At 43.6% G+C, this 17,376-nt stretch overlaps 1 protein-coding gene across 3 annotated transcripts in view; it reads left to right on the top strand.

Annotated features, from left to right (window-relative positions):
• The window catches only part of LOC118368085 (leucine-rich repeat transmembrane protein FLRT2-like), a 65,211-nt gene that overhangs the window by 42,521 nt on the left and 5,314 nt on the right, over positions 1–17,376 (top strand). For 2 of the 3 annotated variants that reach the window (XM_052496647.1, XM_052496648.1), the window contains exon 2: positions 14,503–14,826. The exons of the other annotated variant lie outside the window; for it this stretch is intronic. The gene's annotated coding sequence lies outside the window, so the exon portion shown is untranslated. The remainder of the gene's footprint in view (positions 1–14,502; positions 14,827–17,376) is intronic. 3 annotated transcript variants of the gene reach the window in all.

Here is a 17,376-nt window from a genome sequence, read left to right on the forward strand (position 1 = left end):
TTACAAGGAGGAACATGATGGAGAACTGTTTACAAGGAGGAACATGATGGAGAACTGTTTACAAGGGGGAACATGATGGAGTGTTGTTTACAAGGAGGAACATGATGGAGAACTGTTTACAAGGGGGAACATGATGGAGTGTTGTTTACAAGGAGGAACATGATGGAGAACTGTTTACAAGGGGGAACATGATGGAGTGTTGTTTACAAGGAGGAACATGATGGAGAACTGTTTACAAGGGGGAACATGATGGAGCGCTGTTTACAAGGAGGAACATGATGGAGAACTGTTTACAAGGGGGAACATGATGGAGTGCTGTTTACAAGGAGGAACATGATGGAGAACTGTTTACAAGGAGGAACATGATGGAGAACTGTTTACAAGGGGGAACATGATGGAGAACTGTTTACAAGGGGGAACATGGTGGAGAACTGTTTACAAGGAGGAACATGATGGAGCACTGTTTACAAGGAGGAACATGATGGAGTGTTGTTTACAAGGGGGAACATGATGGAGTGTTGTTTACAAGGAGGAACATGATGGAGAACTGTTTACAAGGGGGAACATGATGGAGTGTTGTTTACAAGGAGGAACATGATGGAGAACTGTTTACAAGGGGGAACATGATGGAGTGTTGTTTACAAGGGGGAACATGATGGAGAACTGTTTACAAGGGGGAACATGATGGAGCGCTGTTTACAAGGAGGAACATGATGGAGAACTGTTTACAAGGGGGAACATGATGGAGCGCTGTTTACAAGGGGGAACATGATGGAGTGCTGTTTACAAGGAGGAACATGATGGAGAACTGTTTACAAGGAGGAACATGATGGAGAACTGTTTACAAGGGGGAACATGGTGGAGAACTGTTTACAAGGGGGAACATGATGGAGTGTTGTTTACAAGAAGGAACATGATGGAGTGCTGTTTACAAGGAGGAACATGATGGAGAAATGTTTACAAGGGGGAACATGATGGAGAAATGTTTACAAGGGGGAACATGATGGAGAAATGTTTACAAGGGGGAACATGATGGAGAACTGTTTACAAGGAGGAACATGATGGAGAAATGTTTACAAGGGGGAACATGATGGAGAAATGTTTACAAGGGGGAACATGATGGAGAAATGTTTACAAGGGGGAACATGATGGAGAACTGTTTACAAGGGGGAACATGATGGAGCGCTGTTTACAAGGGGGAACATGATGGAGTGTTGTTTACAAGGAGGAACATGATGGAGAACTGTTTACAAGGGGGAACATGATGGAGCGCTGTTTACAAGGAGGAACATGATGGAGAACTGTTTACAAGGGGGAACATGATGGAGCGCTGTTTACAAGGGGGAACATGATGGAGAACTGTTTACAAGGGGGAACATGGTGGAGAACTGTTTACAAGGGGGAACATGATGGAGAACTGTTTACAAGGAGGAACATGATGGAGCGCTGTTTACAAGGGGGAACGTGATTAAGCTCTGTTTACAAGGGGGAACATGATGGAGAACTGTTTACAAGGGGGAACATGATGGAGTGTTGTTTACAAGGAGGAACATGATGGAGAACTGTTTACAAGGGGGAACATGATGGAGAAATGTTTACAAGGGGGAACATGATGGAGAAATGTTTACAAGGGGGAACATGATGGAGAAATGTTTACAAGAAGGAACATGATGGAGAAATGTTTACAAGGGGGAACATGATGGAGAAATGTTTACAAGGGGGAACATGATGGAGAAATGTTTACAAGAAGGAACATGATGGAGAAATGTTTACAAGGGGGAACATGATGGAGAAATGTTTACAAGAAGGAACATGATGGAGAAATGTTTACAAGGGGGAACATGATGGAGAAATGTTTACAAGAAGGAACATGATGGAGAAATGTTTACAAGAAGGAACATGATGGAGAAATGTTTACAAGGGGGAACATGATGGAGAAATGTTTACAAGAAGGAACATGATGGAGAAATGTTTACAAGGGGGAACATGATGGAGAAATGTTTACAAGGGGGAACATGATGGAGAACTGTTTACAAGGGGGAACATGATGGAGCGCTGTTTACAAGGGGGAACATGATGGAGTGTTGTTTACAAGGAGGAACATGATGGAGAACTGTTTACAAGGGGGAACATGATGGAGCGCTGTTTACAAGGAGGAACATGATGGAGAACTGTTTACAAGGGGGAACATGATGGAGCGCTGTTTACAAGGGGGAACATGATGGAGAACTGTTTACAAGGGGGAACATGGTGGAGAACTGTTTACAAGGGGGAACATGATGGAGAACTGTTTACAAGGAGGAACATGATGGAGCGCTGTTTACAAGGGGGAACGTGATTAAGCTCTGTTTACAAGGGGGAACATGATGGAGAACTGTTTACAAGGGGGAACATGATGGAGTGTTGTTTACAAGGAGGAACATGATGGAGAACTGTTTACAAGGGGGAACATGATGGAGCGCTGTTTACAAGGGGGAACGTGATTAAGCTCTGTTTACAAGGGGGAACATGATGGAGCGCTGTTTACAAGGAGGAACATGATGGAGAACTGTTTACAAGGGAGAACATGATGGAGCGCTGTTTACAAGGGGGAACATGATGGAGCGCTGTTTACAAGGGGGAACATGATGGAGAACTGTTTACAAGGGGGAACATGATGGAGCGCTGTTTACAAGGGGGAACATGATGGAGAACTGTTTACAAGGGGGAACATGATGGAGAACTGTTTACAAGGGGGAACATGATGGAGCACTGTTTACAAGGAGGAACATGATGGAGCTCTGTTTACAAGGGGGAACATGATGGAGAACTGTTTACAAGGGGGAACATGATGGAGAACTGTTTACAAGGGGGAACATGATGGAGCGCTGTTTACAAGGGGGAACATGATGGAGCGCTGTTTACAAGGGGGAACATGATGGAGCACTGTTTACAAGGGGGAACATGATGGAGCTCTGTTTACAAGGGGGAACATGATGGAGAACTGTTTACAAGGGGGAACATGATGGAGCACTGTTTACAAGGGGGAACATGATGGAGAACTGTTTACAAGGGGGAACATGATGGAGAACTGTTTACAAGGGGGAACATGATGGAGAACTGTTTACAAGGGGGAACATGATGGAGAACTGTTTACAAGGGGGAACATGATGGAGAACTGTTTACAAGGGGGAACATGATGGAGAACTGTTTACACGGGGGAACATGATGGAGAACTGTTTACAAGCGGGAACATGATGGAGCGCTGTTTACAAGGAGGAACATGATGGAGAACTGTTTACACGGGGGAACATGATGGAGAACTGTTTACAAGGGGGGACATGATGGAGAACTGTTTACAAGGGGGAACATGATGGAGAACTGTTTACACGGGGGAACATGATGGAGAACTGTTTACACGGGGGAACATGATGGAGAACTGTTTACAAGGGGGAACATGATGGAGAACTGTTTACAAGGAGGAACATGATGGAGCACTGTTTACAAGGGGGAACATGATGGAGCGCTGTTTACAAGGGGGAACATGATGGAGCGCTGTTTACAAGGGGGAACATGATGGAGAACTGTTTACAAGGGGCAACATGATGGAGAACTGTTTACAAGGAGGAACATGATGGAGAACTGTTTACAAGGGGGAACATGATGGAGCGCTGTTTACAAGGGGGAACATGATGGAGCGCTGTTTACAAGGGGGAACATGATGGAGCACTGTTTACAAGGGGGAACATGATGGAGAACTGTTTACAAGGGGGAACATGGTGGAGAACTGTTCACAAGGGGGAACATGATGGAGAACTGTTTACAAGGGGGAACATGATGGAGCGCTGTCTTCAAGGGGAACATGATGGAGTGCTATTTACAAGGGGGAACATGATGGAGAACTGTCTACAAGGAGGAACATGATGGAGCGCTGTTTACAAGGGGGAACATGATGGAGAACTGTTTACAAGGGGGAACATGATGGAGAACTGTTTACAAGGGGGAACATGATGGAGAACTGTTTACAAGGGGGAACATGATGGAGCGCTGTTTACAAGGGGGAACATGATGGAGAACTGTTTACAAGGGGGGACATGGTGGAGAACTGTTTACAAGGAGGAACATGATGGAGCGCTGTTTACAAGGGGGAACATGATGGAGCGCTGTTTACAAGGGGGAACATGATGGAGAACTGTTTACAAGGGGGAACATGATGGAGCGCTGTTTACAAGGGGAACATGATGGAGAACTGTTTACAAGGGGGAACATGATGGAGAACTGTTTACAAGGGGGAACATGATGGAGCGCTGTTTACAAGGGGGAACATGATGGAGCACTGTTTAAAAGGGGGAACATGATGGAGCTCTGTTTACAAGGGGGAACATGATGGAGCGCTGTTTACAAGGGGGAACATGATGGAGAACTGTTTACAAGGGGGGACATGGTGGAGAACTGTTTACAAGGAGGAACATGATGGAGCGCTGTTTACAAGGGGGAACATGATGGAGCGCTGTTTACAAGGGGGAACATGATGGAGAACTGTTTACAAGGGGGAACATGATGGAGCGCTGTTTACAAGGGAACATGATGGAGAACTGTTTACAAGGGGGAACATGATGGAGAACTGTTTACAAGGGGGAAATGATGATGGAGCGCTGTTTACAAGGGGGAACATGATGGAGCACTGTTTACAAGGGGGAACATGATGGAGCTCTGTTTACAAGGGGGAACATGATGGAGAACTGTTTACAATGGGGAACATGATGGAGCACTGTTTACAAGGGGGAACATGATGGAGAACTGTTTACAAGGGGGAACATGATGGAGAACTGTTTACAAGGGGGAACATGATGGAGAACTGTTTACAAGGGGGAACATGATGGAGAACTGTTTACAAGGGGGAACATGATGGAGAACTGTTTACAAGGGGGAACATGATGGAGAACTGTTTACAAGGGGGAACATGATGGAGCGCTGTTTACAAGGGGGAACATGATGGAGCACTGTTTACAAGGGGGAACATGATGGAGCTCTGTTTACAAGGGGGAACATGATGGAGCGCTGTTTACAAGGGGGAACATGATGGAGAACTGTTTACAAGGGGGGACATGGTGGAGAACTGTTTACAAGGAGGAACATGATGGAGCGCTGTTTACAAGGGGGAACATGATGGAGCGCTGTTTACAAGGGGGAACATGATGGAGAACTGTTTACAAGGGGGAACATGATGGAGCGCTGTTTACAAGGGGGAACATGATGGAGAACTGTTTACAAGGGGGAACATGATGGAGAACTGTTTACAAGGGGGAACATGATGGAGCGCTGTTTACAAGGGGGAACATGATGGAGCACTGTTTACAAGGGGGAACATGATGGAGCTCTGTTTACAAGGGGGAACATGATGGAGAACTGTTTACAATGGGGAACATGATGGAGCACCATTTACAAGGGGGAACATGATGGAGAACTGTTTACAAGGGGGAACATGATGGAGAACTGTTTACAAGGGGGAACATGATGGAGAACTGTTTACAAGGGGGAACATGATGGAGAACTGTTTACAAGGGGGAACATGATGGAGCGCTGTTTACAAGGGGGAACATGATGGAGAACTGTTTACAAGGGGGAACATGATGGAGAACTGTTTACACGGGGGAACATGATGGAGAACTGTTTACAAGCGGGAACATGATGGAGCGCTGTTTACAAGGAGGAACATGATGGAGAACTGTTTACACGGGGGAACATGATGGAGAACTGTTTACAAGGGGGAACATGATGGGGAACTGTTTACAAGGAGGAACATGATGGAGAACTGTTTACACGGGGGAACATGATGGAGAACTGTTTACACGGGGGAACATGATGGAGAACTGTTTACACGGGGGAACATGATGGAGAACTGTTTACAAGGGGGAACATGATGGAGAACTGTTTACAAGGAGGAACATGATGGAGCACTGTTTACAAGGGGGAACATGATGGAGCGCTTTTTACAAGGGGGAACATGATGGAGCGCTGTTTACAAGGGGGAACATGATGGAGAACTGTTTACAAGGGGGAACATGATGGAGAACTGTTTACAAGGGGGAACATGATGGAGAACTGTTTACAAGGGGGAACATGATGGAGAACTGTTTACAAGGGGGAACATGATGGAGAACTGTTTACAAGGGGGAACATGATGGAGAACTGTTTACAAGGGGGAACATGGTGGAGAACTGTTTACAAGGGGGAACATGATGGAGAACTGTTTACAAGGGGGAACATGATGGAGAACTGTTTACAAGGGGGAACATGATGGAGCACTGTTTACAAAAATTCCTTTCTGTATGAAGCATGCATATGACGCTGATGCACAAGAAGAAAAGTATGTGAATGCAATCCAGAGAGCCTTAATTGTCATACAGACCAAGGGCAAGGCTGTGTCCTATCAACATACATTTCAGGCGGATTAATTAATCCATGTGAAGATTCACTCAAAGACTAGAAGCCATTTTTCTTTCTTCTTACACTGTCTTCTACAACATATTTTTCTCCTCTCTTCAAGACGTTACTTTCTCCTTTCTCTCCCTCTCCTCCTCTCTGGGGGAGGTGTGGGCTGCAGCAGCTAACTATGTGTAGCAGGCAGCAGGCAGCAGGTAGCAGCCGGTATCTTCAGTGGTGGGGTGCAAATGAGATCAAGCGAGGCACGCCCTAGCTCGGCCCTCGGCCCCCAGTCCAGCCCCTCAACACCCAGTCCAGCCCTCAGTCCCCAGCTCGGCCCTCAGCCCCAAATCCGTCCCTCAGCTCGGCCCTTCAGGCGAGAGTACAGCCAGAACCCTCTCTGAGTCAGTGGAGTGGAGCCTTCTCCTGGCCCCGACCATCTGGTCCGCCCCTGCAGGCTGGGTCCATACTGATACAGACAGCCCAGGGCACAGAGCAAGAGGAGGAATGCAAAGAGGAAGGAGGGGGTGGAAAAGAGAGGAGAAGACTTAGAGAAAGAAGAGAAAGGAAGGAGGTGGAGCAGAGGGACGAGAGGGGGAGACAGGGAGGAGATCTGGTCAGCCACTGCAAGCCTAGTGATACAAGCTCCACAGAGCACAGAGAATGAGGAGGAATGCTGAGAGAGAGAGAGAGAGAGAGAGAGAGAGAGAGAGAGAGAGAGTGGAGGTACAGTACATAGAAGGGAGTCGAGGTGGGGGAGCAAGTGTGGAAAGAGTAGAAGATCAGAGTAGAAGTAGAAGAGCTACGTTGATGTCAGGAGAGAAACCTGGTTATTGCTTGAAGCTATTTATCTGTTTACTCTGTTTACTCAACCTCAACCTGGTGCGATAATCACAAAACAGCCATCAAGCACAGTACTGGATGTTCAGCGAATATTAACAACAATATCACTTGTATCATGGGATGAAATTAAAGTACAATAAAGGACAGAAAAATGAAGCGTTAGATTGGGCTGAGTGAGTGTTGTTGTGTCCTAGAACATGGATGCCTGTGGGCCTGCCTGAGGGTGTTGGTTGGTGAACCGGACTCCATGACGGTCTCTCAGGACGTTATTACTGTAGCTTACTACTCATTCCATTCCAACAAGTAGGGGTTGTATCTATTCAGACACGCTTTGTGTTCTAAACAAACCTCCATGGGTTCATGGTGTGTATCGCAAATGGCACCTGATTCCCTTTATAGTGCAATACTTTTGACCAGAGCCCCATAGTCAAATGTAGTACGCTGTAAAGGGGATAGGGTGCCATTTGTGACACAGACCATATCTCTACTCTGAACCTATGATCTGAGATTGAAGTTGATCTAAGATACATCTGAAATGGAACACACTGCTGGGACCTCCTTTGTTGTCTGATGATGTCAAAATGGGTCACACAAATAATGGTAATGGTCAGTAAAAAGAACACAGAGAGAGAAAAGACACTGGCAGAACTACAAACGATTTAGGATGTAAAACTCAGAGTGGAATATCCCCAATCAGACTTGATATCAAAGACAACGTATGGTGAGGAGATAGAGAGCGTTTTTGCAGAGAGTGGTGGAGATAGAGATCCGGGGAGAGATAGAATTTGACAGAGAAGAGTATAAATAATGAGCTGAAGAGAATGAGAGATGAATGAGAAAGACTGATGTGTGTACTGTTGAATAGAGGGGGTAGAGTTTGATAGATGGGAATTAGATTAGATAGTTTGATAGTCACATGTACAGTGTTGCAGATGTAATTACAGGGCACAGTGAAATTATTGTGCTCCGAGCTCCAACAATGCAGTACACAGCTAAAAACAACACATATAGAATAAATACAAATAATAATATATACACATTAAGGGGAGGGACAGGTGGAGGAGCTCCGAGCTCCAACAATGTGGTCCAACAGTATGCTCTCGATGGTGCTCCTGTAGAACACTGTAGAACACTGTGACGGCCCATGGGGACAGTCCACATTTCTTCAGCATCCTGAGTTTCAAGAATCGCTGTTGTGCTTTCTTCACCACAGTGTTTGTGCGGTTTGACCATTTCAGCTCCTCAGAGATGTGTACGCTGAGGAACACGATGAGGATGGGGACGTGCCCAGCCTGGTTCCTCCGGAAGTCCACAATCAGATCTTTTTTTTCGGACATCAAGGGAGAGGTTGTTTACCTGGCACCATGCTGTCAGAGTGGCAACCTCCTACCTGTGGCCATCTTGTTGTTGTTGGTGATCAGGCCTACTACTGTCGTGTCGTCAGCAAACTTGATGATGGAGTTGGAACTGTGTGAGGCCACACAGTCATGTGTACACTGCATGCACAATTATTAGGCAAATTGTATTCCTCAGGATGAATTTTATTGTTGAACAAACACAATTGTAACAATGTACGCTGAGAGTCGGGAAGCAAGTTCAGGGAGTGAATACATTTAATAAATAAATGAACTTAACAAGAAACACAAACAGAGCACTGACATGAAACAGCAACAATGACAACTGGGGAAGAACCCAAAGGGAGTGACATATAAAGGGCAGGTAATCAAGGAGGTGATGTAGTACAGGTGTGTGTCATTATACGTGTAACCCTGGTGACAGGTGTGCGCCATAATGAGCAGCCTGGTGACCTGGAGGCCGGAGAGGGAGCACACGTGACAACAATGCTCTCAGTCTATCCAAAATGTTATTTAACCTCAAAACTGTATATTTTACAAAGGAAAGTATAAACCTGCAACGTTAAGTAGGAGCTTTAGGCGAGACGGCCTCTGTCAAGGGCCATCTTAGCCATAGGGATAAAAAGTTCAAGACAGAAAATAAAACAGAGAGGAGAGTTGAGAAGAGGGGATAGAGATTTGTAGAGCGGGAGAAAGAGTTGGATTGACAAAGAAAAAGAGAGGGTAGAGGGAGAAGAGGGGATAGAGATTTTGTAGAGCGGGAGAAAGAGTTGGATGGACAAAGAAAAAGAGATGAGTGGGAGAAGAGGGGATAGAGATTTGTTGAGCAGGAGAAAGAGTTGGATGGACAAAGAAAAAGAGTGGTGAGGGAGAGAAAGATAGCGAAAGAGAGCTCCTGTTACCTCATTGACCCTCCCTGTCCTTAGCTCTCCTGTCTGTCAGTGTGTCTGTGGTCTGGCCAGTAACAGGAGTCTCTCTGTTAGAATCCAGTCTGTGTTTTCACAGCTTGACACACATTACCGAACCACATCCATGTGCTGCCATCCAGATCACGTATGTTGTACCCAGGATTTTTTTTTTGCCTCTTAATTTGCCTCAGACTGAGAACTGGCTGATTAAATAAATAAGTTTCTGATTGAACACTGACACCTTTTCTCTACTACTCCCTGGGTCTGTTTATTGTTTCTCCCTTTGAGGGGGCTGATGAGGTGTTATGGCTGTCTAGATGTCTAGATGTCTCTCTCTCTGTTTCTCTCTCTCTCTGTGTCTTTCTCGCTCTCTCTTTCTGCGTGTGTGTGTGTGTGTGTGTGTGTGTGTGTGTGTGTGTGTGTGTGTGTGTGTGTGTGTGTGTGTGTGTGTGTGTGTGTGTGTGTGTGTGTGTGTGTGTGTGTGTGTGTGTGTGTGTGTGTGTGTGTGTGTGTGTGTGTGTGTGTGCTTTAATAGAAATATGGTAAAATGGAAAAGTACAATGAAGCATTCATAGCTGTAACTCTCGTCAGACATAGAGAAGAATGTCATTCATATTGTTCACATCTCACAAAAGTACCCTTGGATAGATGGATCTGATGGTAGCATGAAAACATGAGAAAGTCATAGGAGGCTGCTGAGGGGAGGACGGCTCATAATGATGGACGGAACGGAGTGAATGAAATGGCATCAAACACATTGACACCATGTGTTTCATACTTTTGATACCTGCTCCAGCCACTACCATGAACCCGTCCTCCCCAGTTAAGGTACCACCAACATCCTGTGGAGAATGATATGACATATCAAGACAGAATGTTATATCATTTAAGAAGGTAATAACTTTGCCCTTTATAGACATTGAACAAAAATATTTTATGAAGCATCATCCATATTGTTTACTTTTACAGCAGATTAATATATTTTCTGGACAGATATTCATGCCCTGATAATCAACTGTACATCTCTATGTACTCGCAGGGTCACAATGATATGTTTTAGAGACTGTTCATGGCACAACACTTCAAGGGAAGGAAAGGTCTATATCCTTAAGCTTGAGAGTGTATCATGTGACTTACCATGACTCCCCCTCTCTGTAAAGAAGTGGTACAATCCTGTACACTACTGCCACCTTCATATAGCCTGTTGAACTTGCACCACCTGACTGAATGTGTGCATATAGTCCACATAAAGTATCCACTAGGTTTAATTTCATGGTTCACGTACAACCTTTGTCCTCCTTTAAAACCTCAAACCCTGTAGTCTCTCAAATCAGAAGTGCAATATTGGTTTAGATGAAACGTGCAAAGTTGTGGCACACTTAACATAACAAAAACGTATTCTATAGAAACATTATGCTTCCCTCTTTTGAGCTAGAGAGTGAATAATCAATTTCTGTAAAGTCAGACAGTGGTTTGAATATTGAAGACTGTGCTTAGAGACACTGAATTTGTTGATTTAGCAGCTGACTCCTAAAGCATCCATTCTGTAGGCTACATAATCTCATAATAACACAGGTTATTCCAACACAACGCAAACAAAATACCACAAGCAATTTATTGTTAGTGAGGGCCTGATATAGCCCATCATCTCATTAATAACAATAACCAACTGGCAGATTTGCATATCGTTTTAATTATGGAAGTGGTCAGAGAGAGAGAGCAGATGTGGCATTTGGCAGTTGAATTTAAAGCCATAAGCCCCAGATAATGTCACAATGAGGCAGTGGACACATAATACTAATGATGATATTCAAAGGCTAAAGGCCTGTGTATGTGTGTTTGAGAGAGTTATTCATGAGTATGTATGTGCGCACACACACATGTGTGGTGTGTGTGTGCGTGTGCGTGTGTGTGAATAAGCCAGATATAGTTGTTGTGGTGGGAGGCCAGAGGGAGGTGCTGATTTTGGAAGTGTCCTGCTCATTCGATTGTTCCATGGAGAAGGCTTTTTCTGAATTGCTCCTTAAATACCAGCCCATCAAATCACGCTTGGACAGCCTGAGATACAGATGGAAAATGGTGGCATTGATATTTGTCAGTATCGGCTACAAACAGTACATAGTATTACGGTACGTGGCCTTCAGATCGCAGGCTTGAAAACAACTGGCTTGGTACTGCTCTGATTCAGACGTTATGGGCAGCCTAGCTGTGTGGAAGAGAGGGTGCTTTTTGTTTCCTTAAGTGTCCATGCATCAATGACCTTTGAAATGTTTGAATCCTTTATGATGTCATGTGATTTGTGGAAGCAAAATGTTAGTATTCAAAATGTGTGTGTGCGTTCCTGTGTGCGTGCGGGTGTGTGTCATCTACATATGACTAATGATCACAAATTGATCCGATTGATCAATCAGTCTGCCTTTTGCATTGGTTATCCATATAGCCCATCCATTAACACGTACTCTACCCCTTTACATGCTGTCATTGTATCTGCATTGATACCAGTAATTAAAAAGCACACGTCAACCATTTCCAGGCAGGGTCATGTGGGGATGTAAATTTGGCTGGCAAAGCAGCATCAAGGTCACAGGCAATAGCTGCTTCATATCTGGTACATTACATGAGTGGACAATTTACTGAAAATGACAATTACAATGCTTTTGAATTAGGATTCATGTATATTTGCCATTGGAATTATTGATTGAGTGCTTTATTCACAAATTATACTAACACAGACAAGAATATATTATCTGCACTGTGTATTAGGATGTCCACTGTTTTTGTGTGGAACTCAGAATGGGCCATGTGGTGCTTCTACATGGGATTCTACTGACTGAGTGTGTGAGCGGGCTGAATCAGTGCTGTGTAATGTACTGTAGGAAAAACTGGATATGAACAAATACTGAGGGAATGTATCCAAATGACTGTTTGAATACTGAGGGAATGTATTCAAATGACTGTTTGAATACTGAGGGAATGTATCCAAATGACTGTTTGAATACTGAGGGAATGTATCCAAATGACTGTTTGAATACTGAGGGAATGTATTCAAATGACTGTTTGAATACTGAGGGAATGTATTCAAATGACTGTTTGAATACTGAGGGAATGTATCCAAATGACTGTTTGAATACTGAGGGAATGTATCCAAATGACTGTTTGAATACTGAGGGAATGTATTCAAATAACTGTTTGAATACTGAGGGAATGTATTCAAATAACTGTTTGAATACTGAGGGAATGTATCCAAATGACTGTTTGAATACTGAGGGAATGTATCCAAATGACTGTTTGAATACTGAGGGAATGTATTCAAATAACTCCTGCCATGGAATTCTATGGTCTCCAGTAGTGCAGAACACTTCTTAAGACATGTAGGAAATACTGGTTTGTGTGTGTGTGTGGGGGGGGGGTCAAACTCATCTGACCATTTTGACTTAGCTACCCATTTCAATAAATCATAACAGAATCCGCTCCCATCTGAAACCGTCATAATGAACACGTTTCATCTCAGCGGGAGACTGTCTGCCAACAGTGGTCGGGATATTCTGGTCCTGCTGTAACATTTTGTAATCCTATCCCAGTCCAACTCTTCACAAGAAACTATTAGCCACTTAGAGGTCCTGATTAGAAGGAACCCAAAATAGTCTTTCAAGACTCTTTTATTTCCATCTTGATAATATTATTTTTGAAAATAAATTGTGTACATTCATTATATGCGGAGCTGTGGTTTATATGTTATAGCCTCATGCAATATAGCCCAATAACATAGCAACAATGGTTAAATGAGACACTTGTATCTGGTATGCAACTAGCTAATGACAGAGGAGCAACGTTGACTCGTTAATTTGTTTCATAGCCAGGCACTGATGCCTCTTGTGAGGAAGTGATGCCCACACATTCCACCACAAAGCCAGCACCTACAGTTTAACCTACAGAGGACCCTCAGCCAACTGGTTCTGGGGGCTCTGCTCACAAACACAAACAGACCCCACAGAGCCTAGGACAGCAACACAATTAGATCCAATAAAATTATGAGTAAATGTTTCCTGGCCCTAAACAGAGATGACACACTAGCAGAATACCTGATCACTGTAAATGACCCAAAATTAAGAAAATAATTGGCTATGTACTGAATCAATGAGCATAGCCTTGCTAATGAGAGAGGTCACCATAGATAGACCTGGCTCTCAAGTGAAGACATGATATGTGCCCACTGTCCACAAAATGAGGTGGAAACAGCTGCACTTCTTAACCTCCTGCTTCATTTATGAATATATTAGAGACAGATATTTCCCACAGATCACACAGACCCACAAAGATTTTAAAAACAAAACGAACATTGATAAAGTCCCATATCTGTTAGGAGAAATACAAACAACATTGTAAATACCACAAATAGTAATCCGTTTCTGTATCTTCCCCCACTAGTGTACTACAACGACTTGCACAATGCTAAAACACAGAGCTAGATAGCTAGATAGCTAAAACACAGTAGATAGCTAAAACACAGTAGATAGATTATAATATAACACTAGAAATATCTTTATCTTTTTGAATCCGCTGTGAATGCAATGTTGACTGTTATTTTCTGAAAGTTTTTTGTTGATACTTTTAATTATTCTCACTTTTGTTTATTGTTTATTTCACTTGCTCTGGCAATTTAAACAGATGCCAATAAAGCTCCTTTGCATTGAATTAGAGAGAGAGAGAGAGAGAGAGGGAGAGAGAGAGAGAGAAAGAGAGAGCAGTGGCAGTGAGGATAGATCGCTATCAGCTGAATTGATTGCAGTAAACGTCTCCCAAGGGTTTCAAGGGGAAAAGGCAATTCTTGCATTAGCAATAAACTATCCGATGTTAGTCACTGTGACTGGGAGATCGGACCGCTTTATTGGGAAAAGCGCTCTGCCGCTGCATTCGGGTGTACACGGGGAAGGGGTGGGTGCCAAAAGTCCCCCGTTCTTCGCCTAATGTAATCATTTAATCTTTTGAAGGCAACACGGAACTCGGGGGCGCCTCTGAACCAGCCCAAGAGGCAAAGGACTGCTGCTGGGGCATCGTACTGCGGATAAACTGAATCGTTGCCTGGACCCGGACCCAAGTGGACAGCATGTCCCCCGCAACACCACCCACCTTCGGGGACTCTCGGACAGAGTCACTAGGACTACGGAGTACACCCGTCAAGATGTGGAATCGCAGCGTTGCCTGAAATTGTAAACGCCTGCGCTAGGTGTCATTTACTGGGGGGATCTGACCATGGATAGTTCACCATGCTCAATGGATATACAGTAAAACGGCTTTCAGCATCTCCGAAAAAGGTGAAGTAAGACACATTACTTTGTTGTTGCCCGTCTTACTGGTAGCGGATAGGCTATCCTACGTTTTATCGCTAACATCTGGACATGCGTTATGAAATACATACTACGCTGTCCACTAGGTATATAATAGCCCTGCGATGGTAAATATACATATATATATTAACACTTTAAATGGGCAATCTGCAGTTGAAACAATAACAGAGTGGTACCCCGCCACTGATTTGATAAAGAGCTGAGGGATGGATGGGGCTGGACTAATGTCACCACTCTCAAATTCATAGACAGAGCTATGGATGCAAGGACTGACCATCAATGATATAACAATTGTAGTTTCAACTATGTTTTGAGGCTATACATTGTTTGCTTACAATTGCATTGTTTACAAGCAATAGAGTAAAGCAAGCTTGTGTTTTGGGGTTTGGTGTGGTATGACAGTTAAACTAAGGTCATGAGGCATTCATAAGTTATATTCTTTTAAGTGCTATTCTTTAAGTATCGATGGGCATATACCATACATTTTTAAGTCTAAAAATTGATGTAGCAGTCGCAGATTGCTGCTTTAACTAAAATATAAGTAATTGGATTTTACGCATATGTTTTACGCACACATATTATGTTTATGTCGAAATGGAAAACAAGCCTACAACACTAACTGCATATTTTCAACAAAATCAATTTATATTTGTTTATTGTATTTGAATAAGACACTGCAAGTGAGCCATTTCAGACATTAAATAAATTGGCACCGCAAGTCTCTCGCTATATTCCCTCTTTTTTGCGCAGCGTTTGAAATTCACCTGCGTTCTGTGACAAATTGGTAATGACGAGGAACTTTTACCTACGCTGCTGCTGGCGACTGTAATCAACCTTAAAATTGATGGCTATGATTGAGACATCGGCCAAGGTTTTTACGGACATTGCCGAGGCTTTACCTGTGATAAATCAATATGTATCCAGATAGAAACTGGTGATCCATGTTTTGCAGTCTACCATTCGTTGCGGGGGAGGCACACCAACTAACCTCCTTATCAGCCAGGCTTCTGATCCTCCTGCCCTGACAGTGTAAACAGTGGAGAGTTACAATACATCATCAGATAATGTCTTAGCCATTTTGGATGACATTTGAGGCAATGACAGCCAGCCATGTGTAATATCATTACCTGCCCCCTTCATATCTTAACTACCTTTATAATTAATTCATGTGGTCATATCTGAAGATCAGTCCAAACAGATTTAAAAATTGATACTGTCTGAGATGGATAGTGGTGATATTGTCAATTATGGGAGGTGGGTTGCAAGTTTATTTGTGACTGCTTGAATACAAACTGTATTGGCCCACTTTAGTGTATTCTCTTACATCTCTTTGCATAACAAGTTAATTAAAGATGTAAACCCTCCAGGGAGGTTGTATGTTTTAAAGCACAATCGTCATTAACTGCATATTTAGTGCATTCAACTTCACTAGAGTATTGTGTCTTGTCTTGTGACCTTGTGCATTCAGCACCTCTTCCTTCAGAGAAGTAGTAGTCCACATCGATCTTAGTTTCCCTCCGAACAGTAGACATTTGTCCAGTTTTATCTCTGTTGACAGCCCATGTTCATCATGTCCAGCTTCAGCCTCAGTTGCAAGTTGCTCTTCCCCCTCTAACAAAAACAACTGAATCACAACATTTTTTATTTAAATAGAACTGTTTTCACTGATGTTTCTGTGCATCTCTCTCTCTCGGTGTAAGGGCTGTGTTATAAAATGTTATTCTTCATGTCATGTGCATCTCTCTCTCTCTCTCTCTCTCTCTCTCGGTGTAAGGGCTGTGTTATAAAATGTTCTGTGCTTGTTAAAATGTTATTCTTCATGTCATGTGCATCTCTCTCTCTCTCTCTCTCTCTCTCTCTCTCTCTCTCTCTCTCTCTCTCTCTCTCTCTCTGTTCTCTCTCTCTCTCTCTCTCCTCTCGGTGTAAGGGCTGTGTTATAAAATGTTATTCTTCATGTCATGTGCATCTCTCTCTCTCTCTCTCTCTCTCTCTCTCGGTGTAAGGGCTGTGTTATAAAATGTTATTCTTCATGTCATGTGCATCTCTCTCTCTCTCTCTCTCTCTCTCTCCCTCTCGGTGTAAGGGCTGTGTTATAAAATGTTATTCTTCATGTCATGTGCATCTCTCTCTCTCTCTCTCTCTCTCTCTCTCTCTCCCTCTCGGTGTAAGGGCTGTGTTATAAAATGTTATTCTTCATGTCATGTGCATCTCTCTCTCTCTCTCTCTCTCTCTCTATTCTTCCTCATCTCATCTCTCCTCTCTCTCTCTCTCTCTCTCTCTCTCTCTCTCTCTCTCTCTCTCTCTCTCTCTCTCTCTCTCTCTCTCTCTCTCTCATTACCATTGGAGGACTGCTCTGTGCTTCTTGTGAGTGCAGTGGAGCAGAGCTCTGTCCATCACCGCGGCATTTGACAGATTAAACACCTCAATGCCCTCTACAAGTTTGAGTGCACAGAGCCAGTGATCTCTTCAGCATCACTCACTTCACGACTCAGCGCTCATAAGACATTTGCCAGCTTG

This window comes from Oncorhynchus keta, chromosome 35 (genome assembly GCF_023373465.1).
Source record: "Oncorhynchus keta strain PuntledgeMale-10-30-2019 chromosome 35, Oket_V2, whole genome shotgun sequence".
Taxonomy (NCBI): Eukaryota; Metazoa; Chordata; class Actinopteri; order Salmoniformes; family Salmonidae; genus Oncorhynchus; species Oncorhynchus keta.